The sequence below is a fragment of the Danio aesculapii genome, chromosome 6, assembly GCF_903798145.1.
Source record: "Danio aesculapii chromosome 6, fDanAes4.1, whole genome shotgun sequence".
Taxonomy (NCBI): Eukaryota; Metazoa; Chordata; class Actinopteri; order Cypriniformes; family Danionidae; genus Danio; species Danio aesculapii.
Window position 1 is genome coordinate 20,613,655 of NC_079440.1, and position 23,357 is coordinate 20,637,011.

The 23,357-nt window shown below is 37.0% G+C and overlaps 1 pseudogene; it reads left to right on the forward strand.

The window, feature by feature from the left end:
- LOC130230073 (LHFPL tetraspan subfamily member 4 protein-like) overlaps window positions 1–17,642 on the forward strand; it is a 36,935-nt pseudogene extending 19,293 nt beyond the window's left edge.
- Window positions 17,643–23,357: the final 5,715 nt, after the last annotated feature.

Consider the following 23,357-nt stretch of genomic DNA (forward strand, 5'->3'; position numbering starts at 1 on the left):
ATTATCAGCAAACACTATCAGCAAGGTATATTAACGTTAGTATTTTGAAGTATTAACTGTTCATACATTGCGGCTCTTTTTTTTTTTGCTTTTTTACTTTTGTAATTTTGTCCAAAGCATGACTCTTGTTGATGGTAAATCACAGTACAACACAAAAAAATACAATAGTTTTGAATATATATATATATATATATATTATATATAATAATGCAGCTTACAGATTATCATGCTTCAATATGTGACCATAAATAAGTGTTAGCACAGAAGTAATCTAAATGAAATCCAAAAGTTGTAAGATTCCATTACCATAAATTAGTAATCTAAGAGATTATATTACTGACTACAAATTTTGTCATAGAATTTGTCATCTGTAAGTGAGTACAATGTATATCTACTCAGCTAATACCCCATGAATTATGTATACTAAATTCTAAATGCCCATTTTTTGATAGAGCAAAAACCTCCCCTTCCTCGTTTCCTGAAGAAATCCAGGATCAAACAAATCATCTGCCTACGTTTTAAAGCCTTGTCAGTTGACTTTTTTTCCACCGCTAACAAGTGCAACTGTGCAATACTAAAGCTACATTTTCAAAACAACAGGGAGCATTACAGAAATTAACAATGTTTATTGTGGAAGTTTAAATAATTTATGTATATCAGTATGCAATTTTACTTGCATTGTCTGGATTGTGCTATGGAATGTTTGCAATTTGTTTAACTTTACAGAACATGTGAAGATGTTTTTCTCAATCACTTCATTAAACATTTCAAAACGTTCGTCAGATTAGCATTGTACCCCAACGTTGTGGGACGTTGCGTTTTGTTTGGAACTGAAAATCGGGTCGACATCAGTGTCCAACATTGGACAGACGTTGCATTTTGGTTACTTTCCAATACAACCTAAAGTCAACCAAAACTTAGCATCTAATGATGTTACAGCTTGACGTTTTGTGGAAATTTCCAATATGATGTCTATCAGACTTTGGATTTTGGTTGCCATACCTGACGAATAAATATCAGTATTTGACATCAATATGATATTGGTTTAAGATGTTGGCTTGACGTTGGATTTTGGTCACTTTCCAACACAACCTAAAATCAACAAAATATACAAGTCATTTCAAGTCTTTATTGGACGTCAAAATAACATTGTTCTTAGATCCTGGTGAATTAAATCTAACCCAATATTAATGTTGTATGATGTTGTGTTTTAGCTGGGTTGGTATATGTGAAAATATGGACATATCACTCTTTTTTTCTACCAACCTGTATTCTTTGATCCAGAGTTCAAAATCAGGTCCAAACTATCATTTATACAAAAAAAGTAAGAGTAAGGTTAAATGTCAGCCGAAATTGTGACTTTTCTTCGTAAGATTTTCTATATTTCAATATAAATACAGCGTAAATGCATAGAATGTAGCAGCAGTGTGTTTGGAAACTGTTGTTAACCGTTTTGAAATGAGTTTGTTAGCATGTAAAAAATATGCCGAAAATGAATGACATAAATGTTTGAGATTTTTTTTTTTTAAATGTGTTAATTGCACACATTTTGTGTGAAAGAAATAAAATGCATTTTGTGTCAAACTTGTGGCTTTGGTACTGCACAATGCTAGTAAAACTGTAAACCCAATATTTTTTTAAATAAATATAGCAAAAAATGTCCTAAATAAATTGTCCTTAGCATCAACCATCAAATACACACAATGTTATTTCAAAGTATAAACAAACAAAAATCACATATAACAGATACAAATGTGCATATGTCAAATCTCAATCATACATCAAAACGGTGCTTACTGAAATGGACAATAACTGTCTTTATTTTGTGCCTGTAATTTTCTGATCTTTTTTTCATGATCAAACAGTAACATCATGCATAAAGGGAATCTAAAAGTGCTAAAAAACCTTTAATGTACAACCCTCATTCATCCTAGTCATATTCTTATACGAAACATAGTTTTTTAATTGCTGTAAATTCAAACGTGTTACATACTGCACATTATGTGGTTTAGAATGCACCTAAAGTTAAGGACTATAATAAACGATCAAGCTGTTTAGGTTTGGAATGCTATAATAAACCACACAAACCCACACACACACACATTTTACTAAACAATCACTTCTATTCTGTCTTCACAGATTTGGCAGTATCCAGGGTAAGTTGTTCGGCTGCTGTGAGTTTTGTGCTTGTGTGGTTCTGTGAAGTTGTTGTGGTACAAATTAGTTTTGTAGTTCTTTCCCGGCTTCTGTGATGTACTCCCTGTTGTCATGATTAGCTTTTATTAGCATATTAGCTTCCTTTATGAAATCCTCATTTGCAGACATTATTTACTAATTAAATACATTGAACGTTGAGCATAGCAACACTTTTATTGTTCATTGCAGGTCAAAATCTGCATGAAAAAGTGCATGTGTTAAATATCTGCCCTGCTATCTGTATAAAATGAATATAATGACTTTTAAGATGACCATGTGCAAGACCTTTTATATTACATTACAAAACCTTATCAATAAAATTGATGGTGTAAATGAGTAAACCTTATTCATGGTAGTTGAGACTGAGTATTTCTGTACAATAAATTTGGACCAAGAGGCATTCAGCACACTCACTCATTCCCACACAATATTTATATTGTTTTATTTCATGTATACGACGAAATATTAGCAATTACTGTGGTATTAATGATTAACAGCAGTTTTTCCTTTCAGCAGAGTCTACGCGTAGTGTCCTTCTCTTCGAGTTGATGGAGTAAGCTTAATTTTAGTTTAATTAAACTTTTTTCTGACCAACTGATCCACTCCCTCAAATACTTTGCATGCAATCAGTAGCATGTGGATTTAATCCGATATTGCCAAAAAGCTTCATGTTTGGAATCTTTCTGATCTGGTTCAATCCAAGATGAAGAAATAGCGTTTTACACGTCCTTGTTTTGTCCTTTTGTGTGTACTGTAATTTCCTTTGCAGTGGCGTAACTATTGGCAACGATGACTATTAGGCCCTTTCCCATTGCATTATGTTCACATGCATTATTCAAAGACCTGGAAAAGATTCCAGTTGATAGTGTAATCCTAAAAGAAAAATGCAATTGACTACTACTCTGGCCCTGTTTGCCAGCATTACCTACTAGGGACTGTCATGATTTCATTCACAATTGACTAAATTCCCAAAGCTAGGATACACAACTTGATTAATCTATATTGGAATCTGTGCTGAATCTGTTGTCGAATATTATAGCATAAACTAATGACAATAATCCTAATTACATAAATAGTTAGTGTAATTGTCAATCAAAAAGTACACTGTCTGACAAAAGTCTTGTAGTCAATCCCAGTTGTAAGAGCAACAAAAATAACTTGACTTCTAGTTGATCATTTTGGGAAAGTGGCAGAAGGTAGATTTTTCCGATGAATCATCTGTTGAACTGCACCCCCCCCCCCCCCCCCCCCTACTGAAAAAAAACAGCTTAACCAGTAAATGCATTTCTTTGGCTGGTTGGCTGGTTTTGAGCTGGTCGACCAGAATGTTTTTAGAGGGGTTTTGACCATTTCGAGGGCTGGTTTCCAGCCATTTCAGCCTGGTCTTAGCTGGTCAGGCTGGGTGATGACCAGCTAAAACCAGCTTGACCAGCCTAGCCAGGGTGGGAGCCCAGTCTAAACCAGCTATGTCCAGCTTAAACCAGGCTGGTCAGGCTGGTTTTAGCTGGTCATTTTCCAGCCTGACCAGCTAAACCAGGCTGGAAATGGCTGGAAACCAGCCTGGAAATGGCCAAAACCCCTCTATTAAACAGGCTGGTCAACCAGCTAAAACCAGCCAACCAGCCTAGGGCTGGTTTAGGCTGGATTTTCAGCAGGGCAATTCATCACAAATACTGCAAACCTATTGGAACCCACATGGACCCAAGATTCTCACAAAAATCAGTCAAGTTTGGTGAAGGAAAAATCATGGTTTGGGGTTACATTCAGTATGGGGGCACATGAGAGATCTGCAGAGTGGATGGCAACATCAACAGCCTGAGGTATCAAGACATTTGTGCTGCCCATTACATTACAAACCACAGGAGAGGGCAAATTCTTCAGCAGGAAAGCGCTCCTTTTCATACTTCAGGCTCCACATGAAAGTTCATGAACGCAAAGAAGGGTCAAGGCACTCCAGGATTGACCAGCCCAGTCACCAGACATGAACATTATTGAGCATGTCTGGGGTATGATGAAGGAGAAGACATTGAAGATGAATCCAAAGAATTTTGATAACTCTGGGAGTCCTGCAAGAATGCTTCTTTGCCCTTCCAGATGACTTTATTAATAAGTTATTCGAGTCATTGCAGAGATGTGTGGATGCGTCCTCCAAGCTCATGGGAGTCATACACAATATTAATTCTTTTTCCACTGCATTATGACTTTATATTCTATACTTTACATTATTTCTGTTAGTGAAAGACTTTTCTCTAAGCAAAGTCAGACCTTACTGTCCTAATTAAATAATAAAAAATCAAGGCATGATCATATCTTATTTCGGTAATAAAGCATAATCTAGAGCCCTTTGCTTTTCATATAAGCCACTTCTAATACCAAAGTTATTATTTGTTGTTCCTAAAACTTGGATAGGCGACAAGACTTTTGTCAGGTGGCGTATGTCATTATTTACTTACTCTTGTTTTTGGCCAAAATTAAATTGCCAAAATGACCCAAAACTGCACAGTGTAGACAAATCTATAGTAATAAATATAATGACACAAGTCTATCTCTGTGCACTTTATGGCTCCTGCAGAGCTTGAATAAAAAAAAAGATGAACATTTTATGTGTTTGGCTGCTTGAGAATTTCTGAATGCTTTTGTCCTGGATAATAGTAAGCAGTGGGTGCTTATGTGTTTTATGGAACACCAGTTACAGATTACAAATTTACAGATTTAGTTAATAAAATGTTTCATTTAGCTGCTTTTAACTTTAAAAAAATATATTTATATAACTTATTTTTAAATTTTAGATCATATGAGGCATTCCACCTCTAAAACTGAATGATGCAGTATATCAAAATGACTAATGTTAAACAACATATTCAATTGTTTATAACAAAATTGAGTTACTCAATCATGTAATATCTGATTTTAGCTAAGGCCTATGCAATCCTAGTTACGCCACTGATCCCCACAATGCTTTCCTATTCTCCACTTTCACAGCCTCATACTTCCAGCCGAAGGAATTCTTGTTTTATTACTCAGATTACAAACTGAGGTGACTGGTGGCTTATTGTTATAATAAAGCTACCAGAAAGAGTCTGTCTACTACTAGCTTAACATAACCATACTGATTAGAAACCCATCTTGATCAACATTTTACTGTAAGAAAACTCTCCTACATTCGAGTGCCAAGCATAAAGGGTATAATTATGACTGTAAGTTTGACTCATTACTATTAAATTAATTGTCATACGCAGATTATTAGTGGTTTTATCAAACATTATTACTTGTGTTGTTATGTTTTTGTGTTCCATCCTTAAATTACTGTAAATTGCATTCATTCCCAAACCCACAATGATTTATAATGACCTTATCTCATTTTTGTTAAATTGGCTGATGCTTCAACATGAGTCATCAAAAGAGGTATTATTAAAACAGCAAGGAAGACGATGAACCTCTATAGAGACCCAGTGCAATAAATGTCTGTGGAATGCTTTGATGAAGTCATGGAATATTTCTAATTTACTAAATGAAAAGTACAATGAGTTGACTATGCTTTTAGAATATAAAAACAGGGTATTAGTGTTAATTAGTATAGTGGATCTTAGTCTCAGTCACGCAGAGCAGTGGGTCCCAGCACCAGAGTTAAAACCGCTGTTGGGTTTCAATGATTGGGGTCATGTGGGATTATTGCTTTTCAACATGGACTACTAATTTTGTGGGCAATTAGTCATCTCCATTGGATCTCTCTGTCTGTATTTTTCACCTGAATTTTGACAATGGGTTTTCCTTACAGATTCCTATGGGTCTTTGTTTATTTTGTCTGCTTTGTTGGTTAGCACATACTGTATCCACTACCAGCTGTTTAACTGCCAGTGTCGTCCGTTTGCTTTTTTCTGGATAATTTTCAGCCTGTAAAATGACCATCTGCTAGTGATTCCCCATTCAACCATGGAATTACAATCTAGACTGCACAAAATTAGCAGATGGCTGTCAGCGTTGTGTACATTTCCAATCGATACAGTTATTGTCAGTCAGCACCCCAAATTCAGTTACTTAGGCTGCATTACACTGCAGATCTTGATGGTCAATTCCAGTTTTGTGACTGTATCCAATTTTTTTTGATGACCGGCTTACACCATATTTTAAAAGTGACTCATATCCGATAGTCTGCATTTACACAGCACACAGCAAAGCCGCAATGACCTGGAAAAAAGAGCAGGCGCTGATTGACAGCTGATAATAAAAGAGCGCTCTTTTCTCCATTCCTGTATTTTATCTGTTTGCAGGGTTTCATTTTTTATTTTATTTTTGACAGTTGTTTTAATATAGTTTATGACAGAAAAGTTCTCATTTGGCCATTTTTGTTTAATCTAAGCCTTTCTAAACTAGTAGGCATCTTAAAGCAATGTCCATGGCATGATTTATGCACGTGATGTATACAATAGTCTGTATTGGTTACGTGGTGAATATTGCGCTCTCTCGTTCTCTCTCTCGCTCTCTCTCTCATTAACATGCTTATGGCCCGTTTCCACTGAGTGGTACGGTACGGTACGGTTCGGTTTGGTACGCTTTTATGGCCGTTTCCACTGTCAAAGGCGTACCGAACCGAAACCGTACCGTACCACTTTTCGGCACCCTTTTGAAAGGGTACCAAACACGAGAAAGGGTACCAAAAGGCGGAGCCACACGCGCAGCTGAACGCTATTGGTTTACAGAGATACGTCATTCGCTTACGCAACAAGCCAGAATGAAAACAAAAAACCCACCATGTTGAAATACACAGCGAGGAAATTATAGTGGAATTATAAATACATATAATAACGAGCCATGGTTGATCTGGGCTCAAACAAACCCTTGTCGTCATCTTGATGAACAGCCCACAAAGCCAAGAAGAAGAGCAGATTTACCCTGTGCCCCGTAGTTTTTTACCAGCCAGTCTGAGGCGGTGGTAGCAGTTTCGCTTCTAGCTAGCGCTCGCGCACATCTAAACATTATATCTGAAATAACAAACTTCTTGAGCTGATGATAATAACCTGCGCTTGATTATTGACGTGCTTTTGAAACCCGATCCTGTCAGACACTGACAAAAGCGAGAGTGAAGCATGAAGAAACAAAGGAGAAGCCGGAAAAAGGAGCACATTATTTTCCAGCAAACATGAACAAAATGCCATGTATAACTATTATCTTCATCTTTTGGACTAATATGAACTCAGAATGATGGAATTACTGTCTAACAGAGGCTACATGTGCTGCTAAAGATTACAGACACAGATGAGAGGTTTACAATGACTGTAGGCTATATTTTGTGTTGTTTTGAACCTAAATACGGACAAAATGTCTGCTGTTTGTAGTTCTTCTGTAGTTGGTAACATATCGGAGACTGTAAGGGGCTGTATGTGTTTATATATGTTCATTTATTTAGTTATTTAATATAATTACAGATGTTACAGTAGGCTGTTTCGCACTGTCATTGATCTTGCAGTTATAATCAACTCATGTTCATTGAAAAGTTAGTAATAAACATTTCTACACAAGTATTTATGTGTATGAAGCATCTGTTTTGTGAGAAGTGCTTCTCATATGATATGTAAGTGACCCATACAGCTTTATTGTAGACATTTCCTCGAGCGAGAATGATGTCAACTGAAACTTTCTGTCATACACCACGCCCACCAAAAAGGTACCCTTGTTAGTGGAAACACAAGCCTGATAAAGGTGACCCATACCGAACCGTACCGTACCAGTAAGTGGAAACGAGCCATAAATACTTGTGCTACATGACAATATAAAAGCTTTTTAGACCTCATGTATGAGATTTAAGGTTTCGACTCTGCTGAAGTCTGTTCTGAAATGACAACGTCAGTCTGACGTCATTGCTTATGGTTTTTAATGACGGGTGACTCGCATTGACAGGTGAAAATCCGATTTGCCTGCTTACACTGCAGACACGCGGTCATGGATCCGATTCATATCGGATAAATTTCTACATTTGAACCAGGCCTGAATCTGATTTGAGCAAATCGGATTCCATGTTATTTTTTTCCTGCTTACACGTATGGGCCATATCCGATCTGTGTCACATGACAGAAAAAATTCGGAATTTGGTCACTTGAACCATGCAGGCAATATTTGGCCAAGTTACAACTATTTTAAACACCTGGAATTTGATGGTTAAAAAATATATATTTAGATAATTGCCGTTAAATTGGTCAAAACTAAGTGATTAGCAATGCATATTACTAATCAAAAACTGAGTTATAAGTATTTTATAAAGGTAATTTACAAAGTATCTTCATGGAACTGATCTTTACAATGAAGAAAAATCGATTATTTTGATGCATGCAATGTATTTTGGCCTGTTGCCCAAAGCATGCCAGTGTAAACTGAAGACAAGTCAAGAAATACTAAAGAAATGGCCACATTTCTGATGCTCTCGGCAACTCTTAACACTTTCTCATGCTTGCTATCAATCCCATAATCCACTGCTTAAGTGTTGAAGCTAATCTTCCATATGAATGAATTGACAACGCTCTCTCCACTGCGCTTGCAATTTGCCTAGTTGAAATCCATTGTAAGGGATGAGATTTTCTTCCAGTGGCAGACAATAAGAGCTATCTGTTACTGAGTAAGTTCCTCTCTGTGTGTACTCCTAATGACTGTGTCGCTTTAATCTCCTTGGGAACCATACAGGGTAGTGTTTTTGCTTTTTCCTAAATTATGTTCAATGCTGCACATCTTTGCTTTACTCAGCTCATGGAGAGCCTCAGTCTTGTAGAGTTTAGTTCAGCACACATACTTTAGTTTTTAAATAAGCCTGAAGGACTTGATTAGCTTGATCAGGTGGGTATAATTAAGGTTTGAAGCTAATTTCTGCACACCTGTGGTCCTCGAGGAATCTTTTTCTATGTAATTGCTTCCTGAGTCAGGTGAAGTTGTTAGCTACTGATGCTAAAAATTCCCTTAATCATTCATCCATTCATATTTCTTTTCAGATTAGTCCTTTTATTACACTAGGGTTGCCACCGCGCAACGAACTGCCAACTTATCCAGCATCCCGTTTTACGAACGGATGCACTTCCAGCTGTAAACATCCATACACACGCAAACACTAACACTACGGACAATTTAGCTTACCCCATTCACCCATAGCACGCCTTTGGACTTTGTGGGAAAACCCGGAGGACCCCAGAGGAAACCCACGCGATCACTGGGAGAACATGCAAACTCCACACAAAAATGCCAACTGGCCCAGCCGAGGCTCGAACCCCGGACCTCTTGCTGTGAGGCAATTATGCTACCAATGCTCACCGTGACACCCCTTGCTTACTCAGTATCAGTATAAATATATAGATATATAGAACTATACAGTAGTCCCCCTGCAAAATATTGATTGAATTATTCTTAAACACAGAAACATAAACACCACACTACATGAGTGTACAAAAAGAAAAATTAGGAAAAGACATTTTTAAAAGAGTAAAAAATTAAACTAAAGATTCTCTGTGCAAGTACATCATTTTTGACAGCTGAATTAAATAAACAAACATTATTACTATAAGTATATAGACATCTGATACATGGAAATACAGAGAGATTATATACATTCACCGGCCACTCTATTAGGTTCACCGTTACTAGTACCGGATGGACCCCTATTTGCCTTAACCCTTCGTGGCACAGATTCAACAAGGTACTGGAAATATTCCTTAGAGATTTTGGTTCATATTGACATGATAGCATTGTTGGCGCACATCCAAAATGCGAATCTCCCGTTCCACCACATCTCAAAGGTGCTCTATTGGATTGAGATCTGGTGACTGTGGAGGCCATTTGAGTACAGTAACTCATTGTCATGTTCAAGACGTGAAACCAATCTGAAATGAATCGCGCTTCATGACATAATTGTGATCATGTGCTTTATATTATTATTGACTTTCTATCAGTCTGGTTATTCTCCTCTGACCTCTGGCATCAACAAGGCATTTGCGCCCACAGAACTGCCGCTCACTGGATAATTTCTCTTTTCCGGACCATTCTCCGTAAATCCTAGAGATAGATTCAGAGAAAATTCCAGTAGATCAGCAGTTTCTGAAATACTCAGACCAACCCATCTGGCACCATGCCATCAACCATGCCATGTTCAAAATCCCTTAAATCACCTTTCTTCCCCATTCTGATGCTCGATTTGAACTGCAGCAGATTTTATTGGCCATGTCTACATGCCTAATTGCATCACGTTGCTGCCATGTGATTGGTTTGATTAAAAATTTACATTAACGAGCAATTGGACAGGTGTATGTCATAAAGTGGCTGAATGAGTGTATATATGACAAGTTAATATTTGGATTTTATGAACAAAATATAATATAATATATGCAACATAGTTTAAACATTTTTTTATTTGATGTACAATAGATCAAAGATATTAAGGATCTCTTTGTTTTGGCATAGTTTTTGATCATTACTGCCAGATTTTCTGTTAAATGTCCTACACTCATCTTGACTAGGTCTTCTAGCTTTCTTAACTTTGACAACTTCTTATCAAGATTTGTCCAGAAGTCCCAGTCAGATGCTTGCAGCTTTTTAGTTGTCTGGTGTAGCTCTTCTCAGAGTGCCATTAGCAGTGTTTGACCATCCTGGGAGTTGTTATACAGAAAGCTCCTAACGTTTAAAATCATATCCTATCTGTTTGCTAACAATGTTATTTCAGTTTGGACCACATTTAAAACAAAAGCTATAAAGAACAGCATTCCTAAGTTCGACTGTAAAGAGTTGGAGAACAACGGAGGTGAGGATCCAAGTGCAGTTTATTAAAAATCATCAAGCAGGCAAAGGTCAAAACAAGCATAGACAGGAACATGCAGATAATCCAAAAGCATGGTCAGAGTACAGGCAAATGGTCAGGACAGGTGGCAAATCAACATAAACAGTAAACAAAGCAAAGGTAAGCAAGGAAAACTCTTCATAATGCTCACTTACAGTTTACAAGACTGAGCAAAGATGTGTGTGTGCTGCGTTTAAAGTATGGGTAATCAGTCCTCACAAGCTTCAGCTGTGTGTTTGCAATAAAGTGGAATCTGGGCCAGGTGTTTGAGTGCAGGGAATTATGGGATTTGTCTGTCTTTTTAGTGGCAGAATTGTAGTCCAGGTGCATGTTTTCCAGTGATCTGCAAGGTCTAGATCGCTGGTGACCATGACATCGCTAGGTATAGTTCATCCAGAAATGAAATGACTCATCATTTACTCTCCCTCAAGTGGTTTTAAACCCACCGATGTCCATATAGTAGGAAAAAATTACTCTGGAAGTCAATGACACCGGCTATAAGCATTTTCTAAAATATCTTCTTTTGTGTTCAACTGAACAAAGAATCTCAGATAAGTTTAGAGTGAGAAGGATGGGTAAATGATGGCAGATGTTTATTTATTTATTTTTTTTTTTTGATGGACTATGCCTTTAAATAAAGATAGGAAGGTGGTATTACAGAAACAACCTAACTTTACAAAATCCTAAAAACTGTCTTTACTTCAGGCAAAACCGACAACTGTCCAACCTCCAAATTATTCGAGAGATAACAGGAGAAAACACTGATAGGCATTACATTTATTGATGGTTGAAAATGAAGAACAAAGATGTTTCATGGTAGAAAGACTCTTAGAGACTCTGAACTCTACATTTCAATGACAAAACACATAAGTAATTACAGTCATTGAGCATTACCGCTTATAGTGCAAGGACTTTTTTATTTATTTATTTTTGCTGATTTTGTTTATCCATTTTTAACTCATTAGCATCTCACAAAGTGTTGGTTGCTTGTAACAGACTTGAGAGTGGATTGTCAAACTTGACACAATGTAAGATGTCCTAACATAGAATAAGAATCCCAAATCAAGTTAAGGGTGCTGTCACACCTAGACGTTTGTTTCGGAGCCGTTGCGTTTGCCAAATGTGAATGCAGTAATCGCGCTTAGAGCCGCGCCAAAACAACTCGGTCCGAGATTGCCTGAATGAGTTGGTCTCGGCTCGATTGGAAACAACTCTGGAGCGGATCGATTGTAAAGCAGTACGATCCAATGACCTAACGACAAGGCTATATACATGTATATTACATGTTAATTATGGATATGTACTAGGCATGTATGGACTATATGAAGAGAGAATTATGAGTAGGACGAGATGTCATCATTCGTAAGGGTAATGTGCGTTGCATGTCAAATACATAAGTAATGCATGCTGAACTATTAACAAATAGCTGTTTATCCATTAGGAAAATTGACCGAACTGTCTTGGTTTATCTGTTATTTCTCTCTATAATGTAAACCCTATAATGCATAATTCTAGCCAATGTCTATGTATAAGAAAGTCTGATTTATATCTGGTAAGGATGTCTGTTGGTGTCACCATTCAAAAATAAAACGCAGCTATTCGCTTATAATGTCTTATTGCTCATTATCATGAATTAAAATAAAGACGCATGACAGCTGAGTGGGACTCTGCAAAATAACCGTGGAACTCTGACCAATGTGAGGAGAGTTTACTCACACGTGACTTGTTTTAGCTGTTTTGGTCCATTTAGAAACTTTGCTGTGTATACACCCCCCATTTGTTGGAGAAGTGGACCTGACAGACTGAATTCGGGGAGTTTTCTCTTGAACATAATAATTTACCTTTCCATTTGTCATTTAGCAGATGCAACTTACAAGTGAGGATAAAGAAGCACTTCAAACTCATCAGAAATTGCAGTATTAAATGCTATTACAAGTCTAAGTTACGTCTAATTTTTCCCCCTCCAAGCATATAAAGAGAAGAGTGTCCTACAAGGCCCACTCACCTGTGGAGCACACTAAGAACTGCAAGATGTTTTCAAAACATGAAGTGTTTGATAAGAAAAGTGTGGGGCATACAGAGATGAGAGAGTGTATCCTACAGGTGGTTTGTCAAGTCCAAAAAGAAGCCATTAGAGGGGTTCAATAAATTACAAATTTAAATATTGTTTAATAGCAAAAACAAATTACACATTTGGCCTAGATTATAACTAAAGCAAATAGTAAAATACAATTTAAAAAGACTAATCTGGCATTATGGGGTAAATTAAATGTGCAAAGCATAGTTTTTTGGGGTGATATTTTATTAGGTGATTGAACAGGTTGGTTGTGTTGCCAGACTTGGTTTTCACAAACCATTGACATACTTTTAATCTGCTCCTTGTCACACTTCAGACAGCCAAACCACTTCCATGTAACAGAATTCGTGCTGCCTTTTTTGTCAATAATTTCATCATCTTTGAATAATAACTCAAGGTTAGTTTACTTTCGTCACTGCCTCCACTCATTATTTCTTTATTTTTGTTGTCTTGTCGAGCTTGTTAGCAAAATGCAGTAGGAAGTGAAGTTTATTTATAAACTAATTTCGAGAGGATCACATGCTCATGATTGTTCTCAGCTGTTCCAGCATAGGCAGAGCGTGTGTAAGGCTGGGGAAGGCTTAGCCTCCCCCTGGCCAGAGACCACGGACATAGCAGCAAAGAAAAAAACTGCACTGAAAACATGTAACGGGTGTAAGGCAAAATATGAATGTAAATTAATGTTGATGATTAACAGAACACTTTAATTATTGTAAGTTTGTCAATCAAATTTAAAGTCCTCCTCCGCACAAAAATGGAACTGTCCAATTCGCACTTTGCACTGATGAGTTCGCAGCAGCTCTGAAAACAAAACCAAAACTGCTGGCCAGCGAACTAATCCGATTTGCTGGTCAAGGACATAAATAATAATTGACAAATCAGTATTATGAGAGAGGTATAATAATATATTATTCTGGTTTAACTTGTTTTCAGCATTAAATAAAATAGGTAGTTTTTATTTATTTATTTTGCAAAAAGATTGGATACTCAAAATGTCACTTGTTGAATAAATTACTATATTACCAGAGATCATAAATATAAGAAACTAGCTATTCTACACTTAGTTTAAGAGTAGGCACTGAGGTCTACCCTATTTAGGTCCACTCATTTTTAAACTTCTGGCCCCTAGCTGCATATCGAAAATGACATAACCACAGGACTATACAACAAAAACAACATCAATGCTTATAATGGCAGGTCTAAAAGGAGGATTGTGCTGTATAAGGTAGGGCAGTGGCTATTATTTCAATTGACTGCCATGCCAAAACACATTTTTTCTTTGTTTGTTAGACAGAGGCTACCATTAATCTATAATATAATATAATATAATATAATATAATATAATATAATATAATATAATATAATATAATATAATATAATATAATATAATATAATATAATATAATATAATATAATATAATATAATATAATAATATTTTATTATTATTATTATTATTATTATTATTATATACACTACCGGTCAAAAGTTTGGGGTCAGTTGGTTTTTTAAATGCTTTAAAATAAGCTTCACCTGCTCACCAACGCTGCATTTATTTAATCAAAAATACACTACAAATTGTAAAATTGTGAAATGTTATTGCACTAGAAAATAACTGTTAAAAAGTAGATGAATTTTCAGCTTCATTACTCCAGTCTTCAGAGTCACGATTCTTCAGAAATCACTCTGTTTCACAAATATTAATAATAATAATAATAATAATTATTATTATTATATTATTATTATTATATTTATTATATCTATTACTATCATTATTATTACTATTATCATTATTAATGGTAATAAAAGCAACAAGGAGTATTAATTTCATTTGAAACTACATACAGTATAAGTAATAAATAAATATTTAATAAATAAGTATTAAACAATTAAAACATTTTATATATATTTAATAAATGCCGCCTTGATGAACAGAATAATATTAATTGAATAATTAAATAAAATTAATAATTAAAATAAATAAATTAAATTAAATAACTGCCCCTAAACTTTTGACTGGTATAGTGTAGATCAGTGGGTTAGTTTAATGAAATAATTTAATGTGTGTGTTGAATACAATAGACGTTTGGTGATAGGCTGTATATTAGTAGCGCATATATTAGCCGTACCCTCGAGTTTGTTCACCCTCCGCCTATGTGTTCCAGCATCAGCTCATGATTGATTATCCTATCAAATGATTCCTAACTCACTATAAATAGCTATAGAGTTTTTCTTATATATATATAGAGTTTTTCTTATCTCAATATCTTCATCTTGAAGAAACAGGAAACGGGAGGGAGCCCAGGGCTCGAGGATCTCATAAGCTCGGGGCTCTCTCCCGGGACAGCATGCCAAGCAAGCTTTATTATCAATCATCAGCTAAGTGTGAACTCTTGAAATGGTCTTTTACCTTCATGCTTATTGATTGTTGTTGTCACATATTGTTGCTGTGTGATTGGCTCTTAGATCAATATCGAGTAAAAATGTTCAGAGCTTATGATCATTATCGAAATAAATGTTATTGAAATTCGATATGATATCGTTTATTGGCCCAGCCCTAGATATTAGCATTAATTTTTTAAACAACTTTCCATTTTAGATTAACAGGCCTGCACTTGTATGGATGTTCAGGTGGCAGCACTCATGATAGAACTGGAGTGTTTGCATTCCTGAAGAAACATAAAGTCAAAAGCCTGTTGCTTGCATTACCTTCACTGAGCAGAAACTGGCATTGAAATGAGGAAAAAGCTGAAAAGCAAAGCATCAGGCTGTATTTTGTACAAAGTGCACAATATAATCTAAGAGTTATGAGACTTTATGAAAGGAACTATATGAATAGGTGCTATTTATTGCTCTCCCTCTAACCTTCATTTATCTTAACAGAAGTAAAAGTCATCCCACTATTACTGGCCACTAGTGGTCACTTCAGTTCTACCTGCTTTGACATAGTGGCATATATCTTTGCAAAAACAACAACAACAACAACAACAACATATCCCAGGTAGCAAATAATTCTGGCCCAGATTTTGGCATAAATCTGGCACAGCAGGCACTCATCTGGTACTGGCAAACAGCATGTGCCCTATCTTGACCCACATTTAAATTCAATTTTTCTTAATATCAAATAAAGAAAAAAATGTCTACTAATCAGGTTGCTTCGAGAATAAGCACAAACACCAACATATCTGGCCCAGTTATGGGTTATTAACTTGGCTGAGACTTGGCCCAGATATTGTCCATGTTTGGCCCTTGTCTGGAAGCTTGACTTGGTCCAGTCATGTACCGTAATTCACTGCGGCATGTGGGCGAAGCAAAAGCTGATTATGTGGGCAGAGCTGGGCCAGAGATATTTTGCTATGTGGGATGAATTCAAATACTTACAAGACCAAAGAGGAGATGGATATTAGTAAGCAGCAAAAAAAAATACAAGGAATATTTTAGAATATGAAAAGATCCCAAAGTTAAAAGATTTTTAGGAAACGGTATGTGTGAGACGGGTATAATTTTACCACATTCACAGACCTATTAGATGCATTCATTCAAATGAATAGAGTCTTTCTTTGGTTGTGGTTTAGTAATTATTTATCACAAGTCCTGATTAAAATCTAGATGCAAAATCAAAATCAAATTTGGTTAGGAGGTAAGAGGATGTGTTACCTGTCTGAATCAAACCTTTCCTTTCCACTGTGAATCTATGCTAACCCAGAATATGCCAAACTATTCCTGTGTCATCATTCCGTCCAACTGTTCTCCTTTGTTTGAATGTTCTCAGCGCATCAACAAAGCGGACCTGTAATATAGTTTAAAGGGGTGGTCCACTACGATATCATGGTTTTTAAACTTTAGTTGATGTGTAATGTATATGTGTGAACATAAACAACATATCTGAATGTAATACGCTCAAAGTTCAATGCAAAGGGAGACTTTTTGCGTTTACATCTGGGTTAGTGATGTCATAAACCCTTTAGGTTATGCACATACACCCCCGTGCAGTGAAGGGGCATGGCCTGTAATGTTATATCAGATGCTTCCTGGTGATGTGGAGCTGATTTGCAAATCACAGTACATTATGTTAGTTGACAAATCAGAACCTCTTGAGGGCAGGACTTCAGAGGAACTAGGAAATATAAGTCGTTTTCATGCTAGCTGAGTAGCTGTAAATAGTCAAAGTAGGATATATACAAAAAATAACGTGATTTTCTTCAAATGAAGCATGAGCACACATTTCTTTGCATCTTATCAACACAATCAAGCCTTAAAAATACACTCTGGACCACCCCTTTAATTAATGTATTTGGTATGAGCTGACTGATTGCCGCTGCTGAGGATAGCACTTTTATCCTGTTGTAATTCCAGAGATTTTGATTATTATGTGTGGTGCAAATTTTCAATTCACTTTTGACTTTTTTTTGTTCTTGTTTGTTTCTCTCCCTCTTTCTTTTTTGCCTTAGATTGAGATCCGAGATACCAAGGACCCTCGATTCGGCATCCAGCGGTTTCCGTGAGGAGACAGCATCCCCCTCTCTCCTTTTTCTCTCCTCCGCCCTTCTCTCCTTGTCCTCAGGCCTGTGTCTCTAAACTCAGTCAGGATGCTGCTAGTTCAGCTCTTTGTAATATAGAAAAAAGACTGGAATACACTTCAAGAAGAGAACATATTCAGCATACACCTATTTAAATATCATGAGAATTGAAAACCAATAAAAAGAAGAAAAGATCAGCTTTACATAAGCCAACAACTCTGGGAAAGTAACACGTTACGCATATTACTACTGTTATTTAATAATGCTTTGACGACAATTATGATGATAGTCATGATTATGCTTGCGGCAGCGATATTATGTTCAGACTTTCATATTTGATCTAAAATGGGGAACATATTTCTAGCTTTAAGGAAATATATTGAATCGATGCATATGTACAAGAGATTGGGTGCTACTCTGGACACGCAGATGACAAGGACAAACAACAAGCCAAAAATTTAAATAAACAGAAAAAAAGAAGCATTTTGTACAGCACAAGATGTAATTTTGAAGATCATCTTTTTCTGACAAATTTTGAATTCCCCTCTTTGTACATGTGGTCAGCAATCAGAGTTAATCGATTAGTTAATTTGTAAAATCTATATTTCTATGGATACAGGGTACAGCCATTAAGCATTTATTCAACCGCATCTCAATCCTTCTGCAAACTGGATTCAACAGATTTATTATTTTATCACCCGAAGGTTCTGATGGTCATGCTGTGACTGTGCAGACTAACAGCAGTTTTCTAATTTGGCATGTAAACCTCTTCTTACTTTGCTTATTTACAGAAATGTTCTCTCTTGATATTTCCTTTTTCGTTGAAGAGTGAAAGATTCATGATTATTGAATAGTACACGTTTGCGCTCATTTTCCGCAGCTGTTTGTGGTCATGAGACCAAGGTGATTTTCATTTTCATTAGTCGTTTGTCTGGAGGAAAAGCCCTGCATGCTGCATTTTACTCAGGCCCAACATGTTCTGATCTGCCATCTCCCATATCAAGTAGAGCACAGTGGAACAGCACAAAGTTAACCAGAACACATCTACTAAGTGACTATAGAGACTTGGTGTACAGTCATAAAAATGACTACTTCTATGTTTCCAAGGCAAGATGTGTAGCACAATAATTCACACACTTTCTCGGCATACACTCATCCTTACATTCGATGGACTGATGTGACTTAATTCCTCACATATGCAAAGCGCAACAACCTAATCTTCAAACGATATCAACAGTACCAGTTGCAAATGCGAAAAATCCTAATATTTTCTTACAAACATTCAAACAAAATAGGAATCTCTGCACAGAACAAACACTCACACACACATAAAACATTGGTCAAAGGAAAACATTTTTTTGGTTTGTTTCATTTTAGCTGCATCTCTCTTCAATGGCGTCATTTAGGGTCTGGAACTAATACAGACCTTCGAGGTGTACTTGACAAGAACATTTCACCACCATTTAGGATCACTTCAAGAGGACAGTCCATTGGGGTGTAAGTCTGACCCCTGCAGCCCTTTGAGCGGGAGATTTTTGGAGGTGCTATGGAAAGGACTGAAAATGAAATGTGACGTACTCCACGGTGCTTAAACCCTCCTTGCCCTTAGATAAAGACTGATTGCTGCTCCCCATCTACCTCAGTCTTGAACCCCTCCTACTCTGTTTACTTGATGTGCTCCGCTGGGAGATGACTACTGAGATCAGATGGAGAGCGGGGTTGTGAGGAGCAGGAAGATTACACTGCATTGGACTTTTAGTTTAACAGCTTTCTTTTAAAATGCATCTCCTTGCATCCAATCACTCATCTAGTCCTTTACATTACATTTAAATTTTGAAAAAGCAGAGACATTTTGTGTTTTTGTGTTGAATGCTGCATGTCATGATTTTGCCAAGTACAATGCGATCCTGGATTAACATCTATGTTGATCCTGAAACATAATTTTTGTTGGAAAATGTAATCCATGCCTATTGCCTACTCCTAAACCCAACTATAACCATAAATTATTCCCAAAAGCAGAGGGGAATAATAGTTGGATAACAATCAAGTGCATAAACCTAACTGTAAGCTTAAACTTAACATAAACGGTAAACTTTTCCCTTAATTCTGATTGGAATGTTGTTTTAGGATCAACATAGATGTTAATCCAGGAACATGTCCTACTTGGTGTAGTCAGGTTGGCGGTTGAATGTCTGTTTACCCCAAAATCTGGCTTTCATAAAGAGGTCAATAAAAAATCCAAATGAATTGTCAATTTAATCCAAATCCAAAGGAACTTGATGACTTGATGTGTTATGTTCACACACAACCATTGATAAATGAACAATGTTTACAGTATTCCAATTTGGTCACCAAAGCTTAAGAACAGTGAGAAGTGGTCAGGTTGTTTCTTGTGTGAGAACCAGTGAGCTCTTCTGTTTAATATTTTTCTTTTATAAAGTGATCATGTCTCTTCAGATGATGTGGATTAAACTGCTTGAGTCATAGGAATGATTATTATAATTTATTTTATTTTTTTAGACTTTGATTTTGTGGACTTGCAATGACTAGACAAGACATTTCATTAAAATTTAACAATTCAATGAATAGGGTGACACAGTGGCTCAGTGGTTAGTCTCACAGCAAGAAGGTCACTGGTTCGAGTTCCGGCTGGGTCAAATGGCATTTCTGTGTGAAGTTTGCATGCTCTTCCCTTGATCGCGTGGGTTTCCTACTGGTGCTCCGGTTTGCCCCACAGTCCAAAGACATGCAGTATAGGTGAATTGAATAAACATCGCCGATGGCCAATAGACATCACGATGCTACGCCACTTCTAAGGCGCAATCCTCCGTCCTGCCCCTGTTGCAGCAGCAACCCGCTCGAGAAAAATACACACGGCCCCGTTTACACTAATACCGTCTTAAGGCCCGTGCACACCGATGCTTTTTGCACGCATTTTCCATCGACGTTTAACGCCTCGTGACTAAATAAAGGGCGCCAATGTGATCGTACGCACCAACGCGTAAAACACCAGCCGTAAAAGCATAATTTTTTAAAAAACGCCTCATGCTCATTTTTTTTGTTTTGACGCACCGCATCAAAAACTTCTCCACCAATCAGATTGGCACTTTTGTTCACGTGCACGGAGCTGCTGAAGTTACAGTAAACAGCACTCAAGCACAAAACTGTCAATGCGAGCGCACATTGAAGAAGATGCTCAGAGGCGATATGAAGGTAGAGCTGCTTATTGCACTGGTGAACAATAATCATTTCTTCATCGCTAGAGCTGGAGCTGCTACTTGAACCATTCATGCTTGTTCAAGTTGCCAGTAACTTTAACAACAAGCGTGTCAACTTTCTGTTTTCTTCGTCTGTGTTACAAGCAGGTGTCAGAAGCTTAAAGTTGTGTAGCGTCATCTATCATCATGGAGTGATTTTGCATACTCTTCTGCTCGACGGCAGTGAAGATTGATTGGGTTTGAATACGGAAAAATGTCTCAAAAAACGCTGAAGATACACGCAAACGAAAAGCATCCCGGTGGATACGAGCCTTTAGTTTTAAAATGGCATTTTAGAACGAAAACGATCCACGTCCACACTGGCGTTTCACTTAGCATTTCTGAAAAGCCCTCCTTCCACACTATACCACTGAAAGTGCACATCATGTGACCACACACAAACACACACACATTCTCTGTCATGCACTGCAGCGTACGCGTGCCTCTGAGCTCCAGCAGTCAGCGGGTGCTTTGAGCACAAAACCCCAGAGAGCAGTGCACGTCGGACAGTTTATTAAGGATGTACCGCTGGATTGTGTCTCACTATAGTTGTTAAACGTGATATTTAATTCATCTTGTCTCTATCTAACGACTTTTCTGTCTTTTGAATCTATCAGTTAACGTGTCACAGCATCAGTACTTCAATCTTTCGCTTTCACACTTGTACTCAGTAATTTTAGTGAAAACCTCAGATACTGTTTGTTGATTCCTGTTGGTTGTGCACCTTTTTACCTTCTAAGTTTGTTGACACCATTATGACGACACAGATCACTCTGCTTATCAATGCCAGAGTCCCGCGGAAAATGTGATTGACGGGTGGTAATTTGTGTGTAACTTATCATTTATTTATGATTTGGTTATGGTTAAAACAAAGACCATGCGGGTCAAGTAGTTGAAACAGTAGGCTACAAATAATTAATTCGTTATTCATTCATTTTCTTTTCGGCTTAGTCCCTTTATTAATCTGGGGTCGCCACAGCGGAATGAACCACCAACTTATCCAGCATATGTTTTACGCAGCGGATGCCCTTCCAGCTGCAACCCATCACTGGAAAACATCCATACACACCCATTCACACACACACACTATGGACAATTTAGCTTACCCAATTCACCTGTACCGCATGTCTTTGGACTTGTGGGGGAAACTGGAACACCCGGAGGAAACTCACACGCGAACACGGGGAGAACATTCAAACTCCACACAGAAATGCCAACTGACTTAGCCAAGGCTAGTGACCTTCTTGCTGTATGGCGAATGTGCTACCCACTGCATCCCCTTGCAGCTCCTGAATTCGTTATGACTTAATTAATTATTCATAAATATTCAATTAACCGTCATCTACGACGACGATGCCATCATCCATAGCGATGTTTCACATTAGACATCGTTCGATGACAAATTGGTTGACATCGCCCAACCCTATGCTGGATAAGTTGCCGGTTCATTCCGCTGTGGCGACCCCAGATTAATAAAGGGACTAAGCCGTGGAAAAATTAAATGAAATTCAATGAATAGACTTTTGGATAAACAGACATTCATTTTTGTTTTAACTATAAGCAAATGTCTTATGGCTGTGGAACAGGATTAAATGATAATAATTTACTGTATTTTTGGTGAACTTTCAGTTTAACTATTCACAATAATTTAACATGTATACCTGTTTATTGTATTTTGACTTTAATGAAGTGCAACATTGGTGACAAGAAAGATGAATATTTAAAAATATATCTTAGACAGGGTTTTTCCTGGCTTAAATGAGGTGGAGGTGGTATCCCAGTCATGGAAATTGCTACTTGAAACAAACAAATTTTGTATTATTCTTGTAATTTTATTAAGTAAAATCTGATCTTATTTAAAAAAGCTAATGTAAAATGTAATTACACATGACCAGTTCTTGGGGATCACTTAGGGTCTTCCTGATTATTTTTTATTGAGAGGCGAATGTGATACAAAATTTGAAGGACTTAGCTGCCTAATTCTCTATGCAGGAAAAACCCTGTTAGAAATGTCTTTGCTTTCCTTCATTCATCATTCACATTTGATAATGTACTGTTCGTCATCATACAAATAAAGAAATTCCCAACCCAGTTAAACTTCAAACAAAAACACATTTAATAGTAATTTAGACCTGAGTGCACTGTGCTGGTCAGTTTACCCTCAATGACAACTATTTCTTTCAGAGAATTTGGCCACCTCAGGGGCAGTGTATTTCTGCACTATTGAATATAAATTCTTCTTAAAGCCATTTTTATTCAGTGTTTATCTCAGTGCCTGTAGCCTGCACTGACAATGCTTACGGCTCGGTACCTAGAAGTTATTCAAGAGGATATACTATTTTGTAATTCGAGGCAATCCACCTGACTGGTTGCAAAAAAGTATCAATTCCATTATCATTTCCGTCGTGTTTAAGATTTATGCAGTGTTTTCATTTTGAGACACCCCAGCAGACTCAGGACATCAACATGATGTCAGATTGACATTGTACCCCAACATCGCA